The sequence below is a fragment of the Camelus ferus genome, chromosome 31 (genome assembly GCF_009834535.1).
Source record: "Camelus ferus isolate YT-003-E chromosome 31, BCGSAC_Cfer_1.0, whole genome shotgun sequence".
NCBI lineage: Eukaryota > Metazoa > Chordata > Mammalia > Artiodactyla > Camelidae > Camelus > Camelus ferus.
This window is the reverse complement of record NC_045726.1, coordinates 16291900-16312567: the sequence shown is the minus strand read 5'-3', so window position 1 is coordinate 16312567 and position 20668 is coordinate 16291900. Positions and strand designations below refer to the sequence as shown.

At 44.0% G+C, this 20668-nt stretch overlaps 1 protein-coding gene and 1 long non-coding RNA gene across 2 annotated transcripts in view; both read left to right on the top strand.

Moving 5' to 3' along the window:
- Positions 1 to 20668, top strand: part of LOC102521772 (contactin-associated protein-like 3) — a 148604-nt gene that overhangs the window by 22872 nt on the left and 105064 nt on the right.
- On the top strand, positions 3 to 19056 carry LOC116660802. The gene is made up of 3 exons (XR_004316441.1): positions 3 to 1622; positions 14380 to 14382; positions 19044 to 19056. It is a non-coding gene; the product is annotated as an uncharacterized LOC116660802 (long non-coding RNA).

Below are 20668 nucleotides of genomic sequence, written 5' to 3'. Positions count from 1 at the left end.
GGATGTGACATATGCCTGAATTTCTTGAAAACGTTTCCACATAAGTATAAAGCACATGTGACATTTCAGAACACTGTCCATGTGTAATTTATGAAAGAAGGGAAAGTAAAACAGTCGTATCATGTGAAATATTGAAGATGTCTTCCCATTATTCCTTTATAGTGTCAAGTCTACAGAGTAAGTCAGCATACAACCTAGTTCTGAAAAACCTTGAACATTTAAAAAAACGTGTAAAGGAGAGTCTCCATCTGGAGGACTTGTTGAGAGATGTGCCGAGTTCCTGCTCCAACAGGAAGTTGGGTACCACATGGCCCCCCGTAATTCATGTGCAGTAGAGCTCTAGGACTCTTTGGAAGCATCACTGCTTTAAATTATTTTATACCAGTGACATGGTTTCTACCTCTGATTACATATCCATGCTTGTTTTAGAGGAATTAAGTTTTGCTTGGTTAACTTTCTGAATATGAAAATCCATGTAATATATTACACCTGTAGCTTTTCAGATCTTTAAGTCATAGTCTGCTCAGAATGAGCAGCTCTGAAAGTAGAGTGTTGTGTAGATCTGTGCAGGGTTTGTAACTGGCTGACGGGGCAACGAAGAGAAGGGTGTGTTCTGGAGAAGATATGTCAGGTGGAGAAGAAATTACCTTTTTTCCTTATTATTAGAGAGATAATTTAGATGGTTGCCAGGAGCTGGGGGAAGGGAGGAACGGACTGTTGGTGTTTAATGGGGATAGAGTTTCAGTTTGAGAGGATGAAAAAGTTCTGGAGATGGATGTACTGATGGTTGCACAGTAATGTGAATGTTAATGTCACAGAAATGTACACTTAAAAATGGCTAAGGGGGGGCGGGTACGGCTCAGTGGTAGAGTGTCTGCCTAGCATGCATAAGGTTTTGGGTTCAATCCTCAGTATCCCCATTAAAAAAAATAAATCAATAATTACCTTGCCTCCAAAAATAATAATAAATGAAAAATTAAGGGAAAAAACATTTTAAAAGTTACCCCAAAATGACTGAAGTGCTAAACTTTGCTACGCATATTTTACCACAATTAAAATATGTACAGTGTATCTAACATTTAACTGAGGCCAAGAACATTGTGTAACTTAAAAAGATTTTTGTCTTAATTGTCATAGTAAAAGGCAGAGTTGCAGCTAAAGAGCTCTTATGTACTCAGCACACAGCTTGCCAGCAAAGCTAACCGGTAACTAAATGGTAAGACTCACTGGGTAACAATTTGCCCTCATTTGAATACTCTGTTACTTATTATAACTTAATAGATTGTGGTCTACTTAATTTTTTTTTTAACCTCTGGAGCTTTTTGTTAGTTTGTCAATAAATGTTGATGTAAGTTAAATCAAGAAGAACTAGTTAGTTATCTAACACCAGTTAAAAAAAGGAAATACAAGGGAATTGATGAATGTTTTCAGGGCTGGCTGGCAGTTTCCAGTCGGTTGCCATGTGTATGATCAGAAGGCGGTATTAGCATTGTGCTAATTCTAATAACACATGATGGAAAAGAAGCTGAAAAGAAAAAGTACACATGCATGTACATGCATAACTGATCACTTTGCTGCACAGCTGAAATTAACGTTGTAGATCAATGACACTTGAATAAAAAGTTTTAAAAAATTCCAGACTCCTGACAGGAAGGCAGGTGTTGAGTATAAACCACACTGTTTGAACAAACATTAGGCACCGTGAGCCGCCTTGAGCGTTAGGGTCTTGGGAAAGGGCCAGTCTTGCAAGTGGACCTTCCGGAGGGCGGCAGCCGGGACTGGACGCTGGCTCTTCTGCACGCACGCTCGCTTACTTCCTGGTGGGTGTAGGACTGAGACACTGATTGCAGGCAGGCCGCCAGCTGGGGGCGGTGTTTGCTCCTTGAGGTTTCCCTGTATGCCTCCTGCTCTCTGTGTGCCCTCCTCTGGCAACTGCAGGGTGAGCCCCTCTGACGTTCAGATCTTTCTGATTTCCTCTTCATCTAGAACGTTCATCTAGATTCTTGATGAGGGACTGTTTCCATGGCTGAACTGGATTTAGAGTTGAAAATAACCCAATAAATTCAAGAAATACTCAGAATTGGGAGACTTATTCCCAAAGGATTTTATTTAAGTGGAAATGTAGAATTGCGTCTTAAATGACAGAAAGGCCTCGCTCAACTAGAGCAGAAACTGGCCAGAGTCCTGCTGAGGAACCTAGAACAGCATTGAGGTGAGCAGTGCAGCAGATCAGTGATCGCTGGCAGCCTTCCCGAATGTTCATTTTCTACTCTTTCCCTGAGAATAAACCAGCAAGCACTTACATTGATATGCCGTGACGTTTGGACCCATTTCAAGAATTTCATGAGGCAGCCCTTGCGAACCGGAATTCTTACATACAAGCTGATGTGAGCTCTGAGCTCGCCTTGGGGCCTCTGGACCAGTGTGGGCTCCAGTCACCACCTTGCTCTGAGCCTGGGGTCTGTGAGCATCCTTGGGGGCAGGAGAGGTCTGTGGGGGGAGCTCGGAGCTCTGGCAGTATTGTAGGTGGGCATCGGGGCTCCCGCTTCTCCACCGCCGCCCTCCTGGGGACCCATTCGGTCCTCTTGGGGCCCTGCTTGTCGCAGATCTTGGCCAGTTAGCCTTCTCAGATCACCTGCCAGCCCTGACCCCGTCTCTCCCCCCTCCTCATTGCTGTTGTCTGGGAACAGGGGGCTGACTGTGAAAGCCAGGCTGAGCCCCACCGCTCCTCTCGGGCGACCACGGTTACTAGCGTTCACTGTGACGACGTCCCATGTCGAGGTCTGTCTGGCCCAGTGACCACTGGGTCCCTGCTTGACCGCGGGGACCTTTCCTTCTGTGACCCCTGGGCATCTTTCCTTATATTTTACTTTGGCTTCACTCTCGTCTCCTTAGATGACTCCTCCTTCTTCTCCTCTCTCCTTTCCTTATCTGACTTTATCTTTCATCTGTCATTAAATATTTTTCTCCTCATTTCTCTTCTCTCTCCATTTAAAACATTTCTCCCTTCTGTCAGTAGTGGTACAAATGATAGAAAATTAGCTCACATCAGTCCAGGTAATTTGGGAATCTGACCACACTGTGAGAAGCTGGGTCTGTGGCATGACTGTCGCTGAGCGGCAGCCCTGCCCCGGGCCTTCCGTGGACGGGCTTCTGGCATTCGTTTCCCTGTGCTGGCTCAGAAATCTGGGGAAGCCCTCTGACTTGCCTGGTTCTACCTGGGATCTCATGGCCTGTGGTCAGAGGAAGAGCTGACCTGATCAGGACAGCGCCCAGTCACCCTACGCTAGGCTTAGAAGCGAGGGGTGCTGCGAGTGCCACGTTACCAAATTTCCGTTCCTTGTCTTTCTCTCTTCCTCTCTCCGTGATCTTTTGCTTTCTGTTCTGTTTCTCCGCCTTCCTCTTATGCATCTTCTCTTTCTATTCCTCTCCTTTCCTTTTTTTCTACAAACGAAGGTGAGACAGGAGGGAAGGGGGCAGGGCACAACCATTAACAGAATGACGTCAGGATACGAGGATACGACATGAGCTGGTTAGAACCAGCTAGGCCCAAGGTGGCAGAACATTTTAGCTTCTGGTGGACCTTGAGTCTCTTTAATACGGTAGCTGTTAAATGGCACACCCACAGGAGCCATGGCAGCTCCCAGGCTTGCCATAAAGCACCAGAAAATGAGTAGGGGCCCAATTCCTGGAAATCCCCACCCCTTCCCCCAGACAGCTGGAATTATCCTCCCACTTGTTAGCCTGTGAACTTACGCAGCCTTTAAAGCGAACAACCCCGCGTCCTGGGGCCACCTCTCTGGCCTTCTGAGGGGGCCCCGCCCTCTGTCTGTGGAGTGTGTGTATCTCCCTGAGTAAATCTACTTGGGCTGTGCTGTGGCTCGCTCTTGAATTCTTTCCTGTGCGAGACAAGAACCGAACATCCAGCGACAAAAGGACCGAGGTTTCTGCGTGTCCTGCAACTCAGCGTGCGGCCCGTGGACCAGCAGCAGCATCAGGGATGCTGGTAGGAATATGGAGTCCTCACCCACTGCTCCAGCCTGCGGGATAGAATCTACCGTTTAACAAGATTCGCAGGTGATTCAGTGCAGGTTAGATTGTGAGAAGCACTGACTGAGAAACCCGAGTCCCATTTGATGGGGAAATTGTTCTGCCCCTTGACTGTCCTCCGGATGCCGGGGATCAGAGGGGACCTTGCTCCCTGCTCAAGGACCATGCTTACCCCACCCATGTGCTACCCTGGGCAGGTGACCCTCTCTGTAACAGGCCCGAGGAAGCTGGCTCCAGTGCCCTTTCACTGCAGGACACCCTCATTCTTCCTGATGGTCACCAGCCTAAGGGGGTGAAGCCCGGTGTTTTCTCATTGTTATCAATAAATAACAATCAAGTGGTTAACGATGGTCCTGGTTTCGAGAACTATCATATTTCCTGAATCTGTACACTCTGCATTCATTAGGGGTTTATGCCTTTACGTTAAAAACTCATCAGAACGCTAATTCAGAGGTTCCATTTCTTATGAATTTAAGATGGGAGTTGTTATTCAGAATGCATTGCCAACTTAGGATGTAAGTGGATTTTCTTCCCTCCTATGCAGGTCCTTTGTGCGAAAAAGGCATTCTGCTAAGAAAAGACTGGTAAAATACATCTGAGAAAAATAAGAAAAGAAATTATTCAAAATAACCAGAAGTTCTAGTATTATTTAATAGATTTCTTTTATTGAAATCTTGAAAAATTATGTACCAGCAGGTCCTTAAATGAGAATAAAACAGACACAGCAAGTCATTTGAAACTTTGTTCTTCTTTGGATAATTTCCAACCTAGAACACCAAGCAGACTAATTAATGAGGCTAATTAATATTGTAGTGAAAGAGACATGACAATCTCACAGTGCTTCAAGGGAGCAACAAAGGTGACCCCAAAGAGGCAGCGTAGAAGAAAAGACAGGGAAGTTGTGGAAGCCTGAGGGGTGGGGTGGGGGCTGTTTGTCATCTCTGCACTGCTTCATTTATTTAAGAGAAAGAACGAGCCGACGCACAAATGGTAAAATACTTACCTTGTTAAATCTAGATTGTAGGTACCTGTGTATCTGTTTTGGGGGCGATGTTTGAAATATTGACTAATCAAAAAATATAATAAAGAATATAGGATTCAGGTTTAAAAGAACTATGATTACTTGGTATATATATGTCATGTGGCCACATGGAGTTTCAAAATAAAGAGATGTAAGAACAGTGTCAAATCATAAGAAAAACTGGAATCAGAGATAAGGAAGAGGGTTTATACTGTAAGGAAGCAGACAGTCGGCTAAGTATGCAGCTCTGTTGGGGGCGGGTGGAAAGAACGGAAATTTGCTGGACAGAGATTCCTACTCAGTCATTTAGACGTGTTAGTTTATTTCATAGGTTAATCCATTTATTGCCAATGAGTTGACTCAACAGGGCCAAGCCCCACATCGTGTAGGAGGTTGCAAAGAGGGGTCTGTGTGGTCTGCAGGGTTGGCCTTGGCTGTCCCAGGCTTGTGCCAACTCCAGGCTCCCAGAGATACCAAGTTTGGCTCTGAGGCTGGTTGGTTTTGAGCAGAATGGGAGCAACACTTCAATGATTCTGTGTTGAACCCTTCTATGGACCTGGCCTTGTCAGGGTCACAGTCCTTTCCTCCTTACCATCTACCTCATCACGTCTAGTGCATTGATCCCCGAGGCAGTGACTCTGTACCACGGACAGTCTTGTTGATTACACTTACCATCGTGAACCGCAATTGGATTTTCCGTACACGTCTCCCAGTCTTGTGCTCCGAGAGCCACTAGGTCAGGGGCTGATCTTGCCAGAGGGCCAGGCTGTTACAGTTTCTCAATAAAGAGTTGTTAGATTGAATTAGGGAAAAGTTGCTATTCTCAAACAGACCTCAAACCAGATGGATAGTTAAGTTAAAGCTCAGCCAACCATGTGATGCTGCTCGGGGGATGGGGAGGCTTTCGGTGCCAAATCCAAGTGTAGCAAGAGGTTTAGCACGTCTTCCCCACAGAGCTGTACGAGGGTGATGCCCGACTGAACCCGAGAGAGACAGAGAGAGAGAGGGTCCCGTTTGCCCTTCATGGCAGGTCTCAGTGACCGTAGAGAGAAACGCTGGGTTTGATCTGTTGAAAACTCTCAAACGAGCTGTAGAGGTTGAGGTAGAGAAGCGAATGAGCTTTCTGAGCAGTGACCACAAGGTCACTGATGGGTCCCTCTTGCCAGAGCTGGCTGCTTTCGGCAGGTGTAGAACATCCTTCCATTTGTCAATTACTGTCCTTTCCAACCGGAAAAACGTCACTCAAATCCCCTTTGTACTGAAATTGGTTAGACACTCCCTTCTTTTCCGACTCCTGGGACGTTTCATTGTCATTTCTCACATATTCTCTTATACTGTGTTTATTCACCTGCTTGCCTATTTTACATCGTCTGGAGTCAGGTGCCTTGTTGATCTCTATATCCTCTGTACCTACTTTATTGTTTTGCAAAAGTAACGATTTTGCTCCTTTGCATTGCCACGTGTTATTACCAGGTTGGGAGGGAGAGATGTGGTGGCAAGTAGAATTTTAAATACGGAGCAAGATAAATAGCAAGTCTTGAGACATGTTACAAATTGCAATTTTACTTTTCATATAGTGCAATTTTTCATGCGCTGAAGTGGTGTTATTAGAGGTACATGGAAATTAGGATATATTTTATGAAAAAAGGTAAATCTTAAACTAATATGAATTGAGGATGGCAGAGTTGTGGGAGAAATAGCTTTAAAAGTAGGAATTTTAAAATTCATTTGGGAGAGGACAAAAATAAAGATTCTTTTGGTTTTAAGCAAGAAAAGTAAATGATGGAAAATTAAATTCTTCACAAGAAGGTGCTCCAGCAGGCAGCACATTCCTGGAAGGGAATGTGGCTGAGCCAAGTTCCCAGAAGGTGGAAAGCAGGGCGGCTCAGGGAGCATTTCACCAGGATTTCATGGAAATTCTTCCTAGTGATTGCAATTCAGGCAGCACGGTGCCACAGGATGTCGTATTAATAGTGGGTCTCTCACAGGATGACAGTCAGACTCTGCAAATTCTACAAATTCCACACAAGATAAAAATATACAGAATGCACACACATGATGTATACTTTGGGCTATTCATGAATGATTTCCTGGGCCCATAATTTTGACATTAAACACTCAAGTGGCTTGGTACCAAACTAATTGGGATCTTGAGGAAGCGGCCCGCAGTAGAGGTGGAGTGTGTTTGACGTTTGCTGTGTTCACAGTTCTTGCTAGCTCCCATGGTTGATGCACTATGCAATCCAGGCCACTGGCAGGCAGCACAATTTTCTACCTTTGATATAGACCACATTTTATAAATACGTATAGACAAAAGTAACAATGAAATTTTAAATTTTTGCAAAAGAGGATGACAGGCTTTCAGTGGTCTTTTTTTAAATGTTAATATTCACAGACTGAAAACTCCGAGATGATGAAAATTTCTCATCAGCAAACCTCAAGCTTTCAGGGCAGTAAGTTTAGGGTGGCAGTTGGGAAGCTGAATGCCAGGCAAGCATGTTTAAAGGTCTCAGACTGAGAGAAATACTGGTTTAGACCAGGGAGCAGCCAACTTTCCTTGTGAAGGGACAGATGCTAATTTTTTCTTTTGGTTTTGCAGACCACATAGTCTCTGTTGTGACTACCCAACTACACTGCTGTGTGAAAGTAGCCACAGGCAATATGTAAATGAACGAGCGTGGCAGTGTTCCGATAAAACTTTATTTACAAAGCCACAGAGCCAGCTGGTTCTGGGCTGAGGTTGCTTGCCCTTGGTTAGTCCATTGTGTGTCCATTTAAGTTGTGAGGTAGGGATCCGGTATGAAGAAACGCAAACTGCAGCATCAGTGTGATACAGTGTAACCTCTCAGGCTTGAACTCCACAAAATATTTGCTAATACTCTTGCTTAGGGTGGTACTTTTCAAATTGGGTCCTAGAACAACTTCCTTTCTTTTCATTTGAAATGTAAGCATTTGATTTGCTGTCTTTCAGAGTCAAGTGTAAATACTGCACATCTGATCTGTGGTATCATTACATATCACTCAGTATAAAACTAAGGCTGAAAAGAGAATCAATTTCAAGAAAAATATGAAACCAATAAGAAGTGTTAACCCGTACTGAGTACTTAGTGAGTTCCAGACACTATTTCAGGTGCTTTATACATATTTATTAAACACATCCTCACAGTAGCCCAGTTTACAGATAGGGACACTGAGGCACTGAAGAGGTCAAATTCAGGATCCTCAAATCACAGAGCGAGTTAGTAACACCACAAGGATTCGAACCCCAGTGATCTCAAATCACCTGGCCATGGTGCAGGGGATCCATGCTGGGGATGAATAAGATGACGAAGCAGGTTGGCAAGCAGGTCCTCTGAGACAGTGCTGGTAGGGGCGTAGGATGGCACGAGCCCTTGAAGGATGATTTCTGTAAAACTAAGTAAAACTGTTCAAAAGTACCCATTATACGGAGCTCTGAAGATGATAATCCAAAGGGAGTGATGGTTTTAAGTCCCCTCAGTATATTGTCCACACCAGGGAACAGTTAGGACTGAGTCTCACAGGAGCGCTCAGGTGCACAGAAAGTGCATGTGGGAAAATGAAATGCCTTGTGTACAAGTCGTGAGGCAGTTTTCTGTCACTAGATAAACACATAAATAACTTATGGTAACTTAGGGAATTCATTCCTTTGAAAACAGTAAGGTTAATTAATTACTTAATGAATTTGAGGTAACACTGGCTTAAAACGTGTTTCAAGGGTACAACATTATCCAGTACATTTATTGATAATGAGCTTTAAGAAACCTTTTTTTTTTTTTTTTTTTTTTTTTTTGCAGCAAGGAAAAGTGAAATACTGTGCTTCCATTATAGATTTCCAAGATGGATGTATAAATATATGTGCATGCAAATACAGAGAGTATTTCTGGAAGGCTACACAATAAATTATTAATAGTATTTCTCACTCTGGGTAAAGATATGCAATGAATACCCAATGAGTGCTGTTTTGAAACTACATGCATGTATTGCTAGTCAATGAAATACCAAGTTTTGAATGATCAAAGAAAAAACTTAAAGGAAATAGAAAATAGTTTTAAATTGTGGTTAAAAAAACCCATTAAATTTAACATCCTTACCATCTTTAAGTGTACAGTTCAGTAGCGTTAGATATATTCACATTATTGATCTCTAGAACTTTCTCATCTGATGAAACTGAAACTTTAAACCCACAGGTACAAATTTCCCTCCCCATCTTCCCTCCAGCCCTTGGCAACCACCTCTCTACTATCTGCTTCAGTGATTTTGACTACTTTAGATATTTCCCCTGAGTGGAATCATACAGTCTTTGTCTTTTTTTGTGATGGGTTTACTTCACCTAGTGTAATGTCCTTGAGATTTTTCCATATTGTAGCGCATGACAGAGTGCTTTTTTAAGGCTGCATAATATTCCATTGTGGTGTATGTCAGATTGTCTATCACTGTGGTCTGAATGTTTGCATCCTGCCAGAATTCGTATGTTGAAACCCTAACTCCTTAAGGTGACAGTATTAGTAAGTGGGGTTTTGGGGACGTGCCTAAGTCTTCCACTAGGAAAGGGCTTAGTGACTTACAAAGAGGCTCCAGAGAGACCCCTACCCCCTCCCACCATTCAAGGATACAATAAAAGTCTGAGACCCGGAAGAGGCTCTCATCCACCCTTAGTGGTACCCTGAGCTCAGACTCTCAGCCTCCAGAACTGAGAGTAGTGAACTTCTGTTGTTTGTAAGCCACCCAGTCTGCAGTGTTTTGTTATGCCCACTTCAGTGCTGTTCATCCGTCTATGGACACTTGGCTTGTTTGCATCTCTTGGGCTTTGTGGATAAGGCTGTGATAAGCATGGGTATACAAGTATCTCTTCAAGACCCTGCTTTCAGTTCTTTTGGACATTGCCCAGAAGTGGAAGTGCTGGAGTGTAGGGTAATTCTATTTTTTCTTTTTGGAGGAACCTTCCTATTGTCTTTTTATAGTGGCTGCATCATTTTGCATTTCCACAAGGGTTCCAATTTCTCTGTGTTCTCACCTAAACAGTGTTTTCATTCCTTCCCCACTGAAATACCCCCGAGATGTTTGGGGAGACGCAGTCTGCATGGACCCTAAGCGACCCTGTGTGTTCTTGCTGGGCGGGCTAAGAATGTAAGGCTCTGGCTGCACTTTAAAGAGGCCATTCTCAGAATGTGTTTGTGAAACAGCTATCCGGAGAAATGAGGGACCAGCTTCCCCAGGCAAGGAGCAGGTCTGCCTCTTCTCACTGTAAGAGCAGTGACTCCCCCAGGCTCGGTGTTCTGATCCTCTAAAGCAGCCCACTGTGGGCAGCATCGGCCATCCTGGACCCTTTCCATCACCTGCAGTACCTAGGGAGGCCCATGGGGTGGGGAACTGACCCAGTACTCACTAAGCCATGTCTCTGCCACGTGAACAGCTTCCAGAATGGTACCATTGCCCAGATGTCTTTCTGGATGACCATGAATTACGTGATGCTCAATTCCTCCACGCTGGTATTTGGAACACGTTCAGTCACAGTCTTTTCTCCTTTGCGATGCTTTTATGCTGGTCTTTCCCCTCAAATTAAACCCTTGGCATAAATTATGTCAAATATAAGATCTGTATGCTAATTGCTAGAAGCCATATCGTTTATATTGCCTTTTGATTAAACATAAAACATCTAAAAATATGCTCATTACTTTTTTGAGATTTTCAGCTCAAGTGAGAATTTAGACTTGCGTTTCCTTCATGTCAATAGATTCCAAGTCATTTCCACAGTGAATGTATTCCTAATACAGGCTTGTAGATGATCTAGATAAAAATAAATACTATTTTGAACTCAAGGAAAACCTTTTCAAGTGACTTTCTTCTTACATACGAGAGGACAAGCTGTCTCTGGGATTCCATTACAGAGGTCTGTATACACGGACAGGAGTGCGTGTGAACACCTGTAGGGTCAGGTCCAGACCTGAAGCACGTGGCCCCTCGTCCTGTCACGTTCCCGATCACCCTGGGCTGAGCTTGGAAAACTCTCCGTTTATTTTATTGGCATCATTTGCCGTTCACTTTGTCCTTGAGGAGAGATTAGTTAAGATGCTATGGAGGAGCTGTTTTGGAAAAGAGTTGAAAGTCAGGGCACTTTTCTGCAAGGAGCTGTGAGCAAGAAGGAGGAAGGGCAGGCAGTGGCTACACCAGGACTCAGCCTCATGACTACACCCACGACCAAGAGAGAGAAGTTCAAAGTAAATCACGCTTGGTGTACGTTAGGCAGATAGACTTTATTTGCACTTGAACTCCTGTCTTCTCTTTTGTGTTTTCTAATGTTCTTAATCATTCAGCCTGATTAGCTTCTCTTCCTTTCAGACCTTTGAACATTTTAACGATTTCAATATCCTTCTTTTTTAGAAGAGAGAGAAGAGAAAAAAAAATCACATGCGCGTAGGAAAGAGATCCCCGGGGAGCTCTTGTGTACGTTGCAGCAGGCAGTTTATTAGCTAAAGTTCCCGCTGAGGGAAAATTCCAACATGGGAAAAGCTCCCATATATTGTAAGAAAATTCGAGAGTTACCAAAGAATATCCTTAGAACGGAATGCAGAATGACTGTGGTAATACGTTTTCACTCGCCCATTCCCCAGTGATAAGATAGGTGACATGGTCAGTGAATTACATTGCCAGTAAGTTTTCTATCCTTAGATGGAATAAATGCATTAATTATTTAAGGGATAACAGTGATATCCAGGGTCTTTTGAAAAACCTGCCTGTCCGACCCCCGCAGGGAACCTTTCAATGGAAAGGAATTAAGTCTATTCCTCTATTTGTTTTGCCGGGCCGCTGTAGTAAAGTACCAGAAAACGGGCAGCTTAAAACAACAGACGTTTATTCTGTCGTAATTCTGGAGGCTAGAAGCTGGCTGATCATAGCTGAGTGATACGGCCATCCCCATCGTAAGGGTGGGAGGACCTGGACCCTAGGCTTTTCCTCGATTGAATTGTGGGTGTGGAACTTTGCGGCTTTCGGCTCTTTATTTGGATTAATGATCCAGAGCTCATGACCTTAAGATAAAAAGATGTTACCACCGGCAGCAGCTGGATAAGAGAGTGGGCATTTTGAGACTCTCACTGCGTGAAGTGATGGTGAACACATCCCCGGCAAGGGGAGAGAAATTGTGCCATGTGTCCCGCCACCGTGTGACTCCAAATGAGGTGTAATGGGAAGCGGGTTTTGTGTCATTGATCTGAACCTGGGGATGGGGATGGGGTTGGGGGCAGACACCCAGTGTGCCCAGGGAATCTGCACCCCTTGGCTGAGACGAGCGGAGCTTCCCGTGACCCCAGGGAATTGATAGGCAGGAAACTCCGTGTTTCTCACTGCGTCACAAATCCGTCTGGGTCTCAGTGATGACATTCACATTAATGAAAATGCACCGTTTATTTTGCTTAAATTGTTTTATGGCGGTAAAATGGACATAACATATAATTTACCATTTTAACTGATTTTAAGTGACATTAAGTACATTCACGTTGCTGTGTTAAGATCGCCACTGCCACTGGTCTTCAGAACTTTTTTTCATCTTTCCAAATTGAAAATTGCTGCCTGTTAAAAACGAACTCCCCACTCCTGCCTTTCTCCAGACCCCGGCAGTCACCACTCTACTTTCTGTCCGTATAAATTGGTCTACGCTTGAGGCCTCATATAAGTAGACTCATGCACTTTTTGTCTTTTTGTAACTTGCTTGTTTCACTTAATGTAATGCCTTCAAGGTTTGTCTGCGTGTGGCATGTGCCAGAATTCCCTTCACTTTAAGGCTGAATAATATTCCACTGTATGTGTGTATCACATTTTATTTATCCATTCATCTGTTGGCAGATATTTGGATTGATTCCAGCTTTTGGCTGTGGTGGTTGATGTTGCTGTGAACATGGGTGTGCAAATATCTCCTTGAGAACCCTGCTTTCAGCTTTTTGGGGTGTATACCCCAAAGTGGAATTGCTCGATCATATTGCTGCCAGGAGAATAGGCACTTGCCTTGTGCAGGAAAGAGTTCAAGAGCAAGGTGTAGTGAAGCGAAAGCAAGTTCATTTAGAGAGATACACGCTCCATAGACTGGGTGTAGTCCATCTCGCTCAGAAGGGAAAGCAGCTTAGGACATACACGCATCACACAGGCAGAGAGCGGCTCAACTCAAAAGGCGAGAGGAAGGGAGAGGCTGAGAGGTGTGGGCTGTTTGGTTTAAAGTAAAAGTAGCTACACACTCCATAGACAGAGTTCGCGCCATCTCTGAAGGCGAGAGAGAGAGAGAGAGCGACCACGAGGTGTGGGGTTGTTAGTTTTTATGGGCTTGATGATTTCATGTCCTAATGAGTAGGAGGATGGTTCCAACTATGCTGGGGAGGGGGCGGGGATTTCCAGGAATTGGGCCCCGCTCACTTTTGGACTTTTTATGGTCAGCCTGGGCACTGTCATGGCACCTGAGGCTGTGCCACGGGGCTCAAGGTCCACCGGAAGTAGAATCCTCCGCCGTCTTGGTTCCAACCAGCTCGTCCTGTCCTCAGTTGCTGTGTCAGTCCTTCAGTGGTTGCCCTGCTGCCTTCCCTCCTGTCTCAATATGGTAATTCTACGTTTAATTTTTGGAAGAACCGCCATATCTGTCTTGCACAGGGCTGTACTGCTTCACCTCCCCCACAGCAGTGCACAAGGGCTCCACTACATCGTTGCCAATACATGCTGTTTTCTACTGGGAGGAAATAAAAATAGCCATCCCGAAGGGTGGGAAGCGGTATCTCATTGTGGTTTTGATTTGCATTTCCCTGATGCCTCCCAATCTTGAACATCTTTTTATGTGCTTATGTGCATCTTCTTTAGATAAATGTTTACTGCAGTACTTTGTGCATTTTAAAATCAGATTGTCTGACTTTTTGTTGTTGAAATGTACAAAATTCTTTATCTATTCTGGATATGAACCCCTTATATATATGATTTGCCAATATTTTCTGTCATTCCATTGGTTGCCTTTTCACTCTGTCGATAGTGTTCTTTAATGCATAAACGTTTTAAATTTTGCTCTATTTAATTTATCTATGTTAGCTTTATACTGCCTATGTTTTAGGTCTCATAGCCAAGAAATCATTGCCAAGTTGAATGTAGTGAAGCTTTTGTACTGTGTTTCCTTCTAAGTGTTTTAGAGTTTTAAGTCTTGTGTTTAGGACTTTGATCCATTTTGAATTAATTTTTGCATAGAGTGTAAAGTAAGGGACCAGTTTTATTTCTTTGCTTGTGAATAGCCAATTTTCCCAGCAGCATTTGTTGAAAAGACTGTCCTTTCCCCACTGAACAGTCCTAGTCCTGGCACTCTTGTTGAGAATGAATCTGTAGATCACTTTGTGAAACATGGACATCTTAAAAATAAGTTTTTAAATCCATGAACATGGAATGGTTTTCCATTTATGTGTGTCTTTTTAAATTTCTTTCAGCAGTATTTTTCAGTTTTCAGGGTATAAGTCTATCACCTCCTTGATTTGGTTTATTCCAAAGTGTTTTATGCTTTTTTGATACTGTTGTGAATGGAATTGTTTTCTTAATTTTATTTTTGGATTGCTCCTTACTAGTGTATTGAATAGCAACTGATTTTTGTGTTGATTTCGAATTCTGCAACACTGCTGATTAGTTCGGATGGTTTTTTGGTGGGGGGAGGATCTTCAGGGTTTTCTACGTATAAGATCATGCTGTTTGCAGAGATAATTTTTCTTCTTCCTTTCCAATTTGGATGCCTTTCATGCTTAATTGCTCAGGATAAGACTTCCAGTATTATGTCGAATAGAAGTGACAATGTCTAGCATCCTTGTCTTATTTCTGATCTTAGAGGAAAAACTTTCAACCTTCCATCAAAAATCATGATACTCAGTGTGGGTTTTTCACATATAGCTTTTATTATGTGGAGGTAGTTGCCTTTTATTCTTAATACTGTTGAGGGCTCTTATCACCTCGTGTGCTGAATTTTGTCAAATGCTTTTTCTGCATCAGTTGAGATGCTTGTGTGGTTTTCCCCTTCCTATTGTTAACATGGCATATGACAGTGATTGTTTTCTGTATATTGAACCACCCTTGAATTCCAGGAATAAATCTCACTTGGTCATGGTGTATAATCATTTTAATATGCTGCTGAATTTAGTTTACCAGTATTCTGTTGAGGATTTTTGCATCAGTGTTTATAAGGGATGTTGCTCTGCAGTTATCTTTTTTTGAAGTTTCTGTGTGGCTTTGATATCAGGGTAATGCTAGCCTCAGAGACTGAGTTAAGGAGTGTTCCCTCCTCTTCAGTTTTTTTGTAAGAGTTTGAGAGGATTGATGTTACTTCTTTTTCAGATATTTGGTCGAATTCACCAGTGAAGCCATCAGGTCCAAGGCTTTTCTTTGCCAGAAAACATTTGATTGCTGATTAAATCTCTTTACTAGTTATAGGTGTATTCAGATTTTCTCTTTTCTTTTTGGTGTAGTCTTGCTAAATTTTGTGTTTTTGGAGATTTATCCATTTCACCTAGATGATCCAATTTGTTAGTGTACAGTTGTTGATAGTAATCTCTTACAATCCTTTTTATTTCCATAAAATGTGTAGCAATGTCCTCACATTTACTTCTGATTTTAGTTATTTGAGTCTTCTTTTTTTCCCCTTAGTCAATCTAGCTAAAGGTTTGTCAATTTTGTTGATTTTCAAATAATCAGCTCTTGGTTTCATCACTTTTTTTTCCTACTCTCTTATTTGTTCATCTCTGTTCTAATCTTTATTATTTCCTTCCTTCTACTACCTTTTGATTTAATTTGTTCCTCTTTTTCGAGTTCCTTAAGATGTAAGGTTAAGTTGCTGACGTTGAGATGTTTCTTCTTTTCCAATGTAAGCGTTTATAGCTGTATATTCTCCTCCAAGTGCTGCTTTCCTTGCATCCCATGAGTTTTACTAAGTTGTGTTTTCACTTTCATTTCCTTGTTTTCCTGATTTCCTTTAGTTCTTTTTTCCTGTTTTCCTTTAGCCTTTTGAGCATGTAGAAAATAGTTGTTCCAAAATCTTTCTCTAAGTACAAGACCTGTGTTTCTTGAGGGATGGTTTCTGAAGACTTAGTTCTTCCTTTGAATGAACAGGGTTTTACTGTTTTGTATGCCTTGCGATCTTTTGTTGAAAACTGGGCTTTTAAAAAAGCAGCCACCTCTTCCAGTCTTTGTTTACTGGTTCCATGCGGGAGAAGGCCTTTGCTAATCAGCCTGATGTGAAGTTTGACAGTCTTTTCAGGCCTGCGTTGTCTCTGGACCAGTGCATGTGGTTTCCCCCCGCTCTCCCATTTATACATCTGCTTTTAAACGTCTTACTTCTCTAAGAGTCTCACCCTTGCTTACTCTCAGGGCCTTAGCTGTTCCGTTGTGTTCCTCACAGAGTAACCTCTTGTCCCAGGTGTCTGTGGGTCCGTAGTGACCTTTGCGACAGGTTTCACATGTCATACCTGCTGTGTCCCTTGGTTTCCTTATTCTGAGATCTGAGCTACATGTTTTCCTTTTTTGAGCTACTTTTGATTGCCTGAACTCTGAGTTAGGTGTGAAAAGAACAGTCCATCAGGTAGCCTACAGGCGGGTTAGAATATCGCAGATCAGTCTGCTCTGCTCTGCAGGTTTGCAGAAACGGACCAGGATCCTGGCTGCTACTTACTTCAAGTTGTATTACTGGTGGGTAAAAATGGCGCAAATTTCCCCACCCTTTTAAAAGTGGCATTTTGTTGACTGCACATTTGCTTTGTTTCTGTAGATCTTTGACTCACTTCCATGGGTCCTATAATGCTATTTTTGTCTGTTTCTGGTGGTTCATTTAATGTTTCTTTGGAGAAATGAAGCTTTCTGTTTCTTTGTCTACAGTCTTGCTGACACCACTCTCCGTTTTTAAAATTAGTTTTTTAAAATATCATATCTATTTCAAAAGGTGCCGATGGGTACATTTTAGTATCTTGTCATTTCTGTCTGCCTTTTCTCCATCTTTTCAAAATGACAATAAAAACATGAATGGAGTCTAGTCACTGTTGGAAGAAAAGAGGCTTTACTCTGCCAACCTGTTATGTATGATGTCTAAAAGGGCCATTTAAACTGCATGTGGAGAGTGTCACTGTTCATGGAGCACCAACTGGCCTCGTGTACCTGGAGATGCTCCCCCTCAAGCACAGCTCCGCCCCTCTGCCGAGAGGTGGCGTCAGTCTCTCCAGATGCTGCTGGAAAGGGGACACCACACGCCCGGACACCACCCCCTCCCCAGAATGAAAGGGTCCTGACAGTGCTCCCAGGCCAATGCTTGTTGGAGAAGTGACAGAAATATTGTAATACAAAACCATGTCCATTTCTCAAGCAGCCTTCACTCTACGTAAGAAGTAAGTGACCAGGGTTTGATTTGATAAAAAATTAGTATCACGGTGAAAGAAACGAGCCTTGACTTTGCTCCTTTGACTTCCTCTAACATCTCCTTGTTGACCCACCCAGGTGTGTCTTATCCCGTGTCCCCGCCATCACTGGCTCTGTGAGTCCCCTACGCCCTTCCCTGCCCCAGCTTCTCCCCCGACCCCAGGCCCATTTCCAGTGACCTACATTTACTAATTTCTATCGGACTTTTCCTGGGGGTCATCTAGATGTGGTTCTAACAACCCGGGCTGGAGGATGTCACCTCTTGGGTTCCCTAAGTGACACATTTCTTTGGGTCACGTCCTCCCATCCCAACGGCCCTAGCAGGCACCAGCACAGGGGCCAATGGCAAACGCCTGGCGGAGCCCTTGGTACCATCAGGGAGCCTCTCGGGTCCAAGCCCAGCGCTCGTCCCCGAAGAGACCCCGGAGGAGGGGAAGGCCGGGCCCTCTCCGTGAGGAAGGAGGGGCAGCTCTCCTCTCTGGCCTCAGCCTGGAGAAACACGGGGACCCTGGACCGTGAAATGCTCCTCAGTACTGTCCGAGCAGGTGAAGTTTAAGCTGCGTTGATGGTTTTTGAATTGCTGATGCTCTGACATACCATAGTTCTATGGTTCATCTAATTTAGTAAAATGAAGCTTAAAAATCACAATCAGGTAAATATTGAGCAAAGGCCAAATTAGCTCTTTTCGTAACAATAAAACAGTAATGCTGGAGAGCGTGATTGTCCCTTTCATAAGACATACCAGAATTATATGAATTAAACGACATCCACTTAGCACAGAATGCGTTTAAAAGAACTGTAAGCGCTACACAGTCTGAGGGTGCGTTGCACAGGTGTAGTTGTAAGACTGATATCCCTAACATCTCTTAATTCAGGTTTTTTAAAAATTACTCAGGACTTTAAAAGAACAGAAGGATGGCTGCTTCTCCCCAAGTCATTCATGGTGCAGGGCCCTCACTCCAGTGCATTTTGCACAGTAGGAGTTCTGTTAGTCATCAGCCATGGCTGACGATCGTGAACACCAGGGTAAGTGGGGGGAATGAAAAGAAAGATGGGGCCTGAGAAACGGAGCTATTGTGCGTCAGTGTCCGGGAGCCGATAGAACCTTCTAGAAAGTCTGTGTGGGAACTCCTCCAGCTTTCCCGAACTGTATCTATTGGGAATTAAAATTCCATTTGCTGCCAGTGTCATTGTGCTGTAAACGGGGGAGTCAGTCCGCCTTGTGGGGCCTTTGAGGATCACGGCAACACTTCTGCAAAAGAAATGAGAGGGTTGATTATCCCCTAGAGGGGGCGACAGGGCACATCTCACCACACGGCGGCCACCCCGCAGGTGGGGAGCCTAGGTGGGGAGTAAAGGCTTCTGGGCAAGTCCGGGGGCGCACAGACGAAGGCTTGAGGATGTTTCATCGTTTCTTTGAACACCCAGGTCACAATCAGGGGATGGCAAGAAGGGAGTTTTGCAGCAGGGACCAGCCTGACCACACTGGCACAGCCAGTCCCCTGGGTGGGAACTGATAGCCTGTTTGTGGGGACGTTGAGGCAAGAAGAAAACCAGAAGTTTGAGAAACTTGCAGTCCAGTCATTTTCACTCTTTATTCTCATCTTCAACCTTATTTTCCTTCCCTGGGGTGAGGGAAACAAGACTTAATCTGCTGTCTCTTAGTAAAGCTCCCCAATAGACAGTCCTTAATTCTCTGGAAGTCGGGGACAAGAAACCGGCTTCCTATTAGTTAACGGTGACGCGAATTTGAAACACTGACCATCCTGAGGTTTCCCTGGTGTCCACTGGGCTCGGAAACACCCGGCCCCTGGCACTTTTCAGCCTGCTGAATGCATTTATTATTGTTTCAAAGAAAAGAACCCCTTGTCTTTCTGTTTTTGTTCCTTCTTTCGCTGTTTTCATTCTACCTTGCCTCATTCTACAAACCACTGACCATGGAACTCTTGTACAATTTTTCATCGTATATAAGACCTTAATACATCTTCTCTCCGTGGCGTGGGTGGTTAGGGCCGTCAGTGTCACCTCTGTTCTGCCCAGAAAAATGGAAGTTCAAGGAGACGAAGAGATTTGCACAAAGTTGGAATCACAACAGGTCTGGAATTCTGAGTTAGTTCTTCTGACTTAAACCATTGTTTTTCTCCATGAATCCATCACTGAATCACTGTTTATATGTGTGAATGAGAAACACTGCCTGCCGTGTCAGTAAACAAAGGATGCTTTAGCTGTCAAACCATCACGTTACAGCTGCCCCCAGTGGTCAGCCCAGAGGGGACCCAGGATGGGGACATACCGGTTGCCACTGCCAAGCCCGCAGCCACTGCGGCCTCCCCCAGCGCTGCACCCGGAGGGGACTCAGGATAGGAAAGAACAGGGCCTAGACAGCTAAGTGCACATCAAAGGAGTGATTTCAGTGAGTCTAAACTCTTGCATCTTGGCAGACATAGAAATGTACTAAGTTCTTTAACTTGAGATATCTGGTTTTCTTTAATTAACAGCAATCTTTTGATGTTCTGACGACCTCGTCTTCTTTGCAAAATCTCCTCCATGTCCTGGCTCCTCCCTTACCTCTTTGAAGCAGTCCCTTAGAGTGATCTGAGAGGCTGTCTCTGGGGTTTAAGTCCTCAGAAAGAACAAAGTGGAGAATAAAACTTAATTCTCGACTTTTAGGTTGTGCATTTTTCTTTAGTCAACGTAGGTATGGGAAACATGGGCAGGCTTTTAGGGCCTCGGTGTCTGAGCATCCATCACTGCCTGCAGGGAGGGAGCCCGCGGGCAGCAGTGCTGAGTGTTCTCGCTGCCCTGGATCTACCCCAACACTCCCCTGGGCTGAGCTTCTAAGCTGGACCCTGTGGACGGCTCAGATGGTCTCGGCTCTGTTAGGGGGTCCAGCTTAGAAGCCAGGACTCAGACCCATGAGGCCTGTAAACTGCTTGCCTGCCATTTTGCACAAGGGACAGCAGCAGGCAGGCTCTGTGATGGGACAAGCAGAGCCCACGCAGAGTCAGCAAGGAGGTCAGCCGGTCCTCTGTGCTCAACAGAACCTTTGAACCCCAGATGCCATCTTTGCATCAGGACACCTACCACACTTAATGTCACTTTCAATACACAGGGCACTCAAAAATACCAACTGAAAGCTTCTTCAAGGCAAGAGAACAAGAACATTCTATC